General features: G+C 36.7%; 1 pseudogene; it reads right to left on the bottom strand.

Moving 5' to 3' along the window:
* Positions 1-921: 921 nt before the first annotated feature.
* On the bottom strand, positions 922-2,172 carry LOC110712741 (annotated as a pseudogene).
* Positions 2,173-2,582: the final 410 nt, after the last annotated feature.

The raw sequence follows: 2,582 nt of genomic DNA on the forward strand, positions 1-2,582 counted from the left end.
TCTACATAAGTAACATAGCCAACAACTTAAGTTTGATAAAACATGAATTTGAGGTCATCAATTAAGGGTTTTATACTTTAAATTCCTTAACTAAACAAATTATTATCAATCTAACCAAGAACTTGATTCGAAAAAATCACGTTATATGAATCATATCACGACACACAAGATAGAAGATTAGTAACAAATAAAATAAATGCAGATAAAGCATAATGCAAGCAAAATCATCTTTTTTTTTTTTTTTTTTTTTTTTTTTTTTTTTTTTACAAGATTCATATAACTAAAACAGCAATACAATGCAACAAAACACACAAGACAAAACCTTCTACTTAGCTTAAAAAAAACTATACTACAAAACTCAAAACACTAATAATGTCTGGGAGACATCTATTTATACAAGTGTATTCAATATTACTATGGGCAAGAAAATCAAATAAATGAACTCAAATTGACATAAAATGTCTACATAGAAGAAACATCTTAAATTAGTTAATGAATTAATGACAAAAAACATTGTTTGTTTGATTCTGAGTTCTATAATACATATTGGCCCAACCGTTGGAAATAATGTCTCCTATTCATTGATCCAGTAAACAACTATAGTAGAACCTAGAAAGTATTTATATATAGTTAGAATTTAAGGAGATTGTATTATATAATTCGTGTATTAGTTACAAAAAAATATACGTAGTGGCCAAACCTTTGCATGATCAACAAATTTTCATAATTCATTAGAAAAAAAATCTACAAATTAGTCGAAAATAAATAATAATAATTATAAAAGTAACACCCCAAATTAAAGTCACTCCTCACTACATGCAATTGTGCAAAATACAATTCCATGAAAATTAAAAGGCTCAAAGAAAAAAAAAAATGGAGAGTGACTATTTCTTAGTTCTACAGATTGCACAAGTTTTTTTGATCATTCATTTTTGTACACAAAATTTGTACCTCAGCTTGGGAGCTCACCATCACTTCCACCACCTTCGACACTTACCTTTGACTATCAATATCCGGCTAAATACCTTAGAAACTCAAAAACACGATTAACCTAAAACTGTGACCTCCATCCAAATACATCATTCCCACCTTGTCCATCTCCACCACCACCCCCGCCACCGAAACTCGAGAAGTTCCCTCCTCCTTCTAGGGGTCCCACACTCCCCGTAACACCCGACGACTGCGAAGCCGTCGGCTGCTGCTGATGGTGCACTTGTTGCAGCGGTGGCTGCAATTGCGCCACCGGATTACTATTACTATTATTAGTAGTAGTATTAGTATTATTTCCGATTTCTCTTTCCTCCCCTTCTTCCAATGGTAACCTATCAAAAACAGCATTAGCAAAAAGAAGCCGCCATTAAAACAACCGGCCCGGAAGCCATTAACGGGCCCACCACACTTCCGCCCACCACCTGCCCCTGCCCGCCCGCCAAAAATATGGTCAGCCCGCCTGCCCCGGGTGGGGCAGGCGGTGGTAAAGCGGTCCCGGTAATCGAAAGAATCTTCGAACCTTCCATGTAATGTCATCACACTTCCGCCGGCGCCGCTGGTTGCCGGAGATTGACATTGGTGACAGCTCCGGTGCCGGAAAAACACGCAAACTCCTCTTCCTCTTCGGGTTGCGAAATGGGTCACGGATTCTACCACATCCGAACCCGGAGAAACTTCTAGAACGTGGGATCTTAGAGCATTTGGGCTGTCTCGGGTTATGATAATGGGTGGTTTGGGCTTGTTTTTTGAGCCCGCGGGCCGGCCTCTGGGCCGTCTTCCGCCGCCACTATTACTGTTTCCTCCGCCGGAGCTGGTGGATGCGGGTTCGGGTTCGGATTTTGTGGTGTCTACTTGGAGCTCCAGCATTTTTAAGCCCAGATTTGAGAAAAGTGGGCTGTCTACCAAGTGTTTGATGAAATGTCTGAATGAAAAAAGTTGGTGTAAGAAACAGGAAATTATGGGGGTTTATGAATTGAGGAAAAGGGTGTTTGAATTGAAATTTTTTTGGGAGAAATTCAAAGAAGATGAAGTTCAATAAAGAGGAGAGAGAAAGTTGAAGGAGGTTCAATGGGGTGTTAAATATACAGAAAAGAAAAATGCTTTCTTGACTGAGAAGGTATGGCGGTATGAAACTTTTCGTGCTTTTGAGGAGGTGAAAATGGAGGATATAATATTTTATTATTAAAGGGGAATTAATTGGCTTTGCTTCAAGTTTTCATAATGGAACCTCACTTTAATATATTATTATTTAATTATTTATATTATTATTAAGGAGTATTATATTATGTGACACTATAATTAGTACTTTTGTTAAACTAGAAATATGACATTTTAAAGGCTTAAACAAATGTTACACTTGTTACTAATTTGCTACTCGTGTTGGTGACGTTGTATTAGTAAATGTTTTATTTGTTGTTTTTTTTAGTTGTGTACTTGTGTGATGGAGAAATATGAGCTATTATTTTGTTGTGAAATCCTTAATTGTAATGCAAGAATTAATGGTTCACTATTATTAAATGTTCACCCTATATACAAAGCTTAAAAAATAAAGACCACTACGTACTTCTACAGTTCCACTGCCTCAATTGATT

Source organism: Chenopodium quinoa, unplaced genomic scaffold, assembly GCF_001683475.1.
Source record: "Chenopodium quinoa cultivar QQ74 unplaced genomic scaffold, ASM168347v1, whole genome shotgun sequence".
NCBI classification, from domain to species: domain Eukaryota; kingdom Viridiplantae; phylum Streptophyta; class Magnoliopsida; order Caryophyllales; family Amaranthaceae; genus Chenopodium; species Chenopodium quinoa.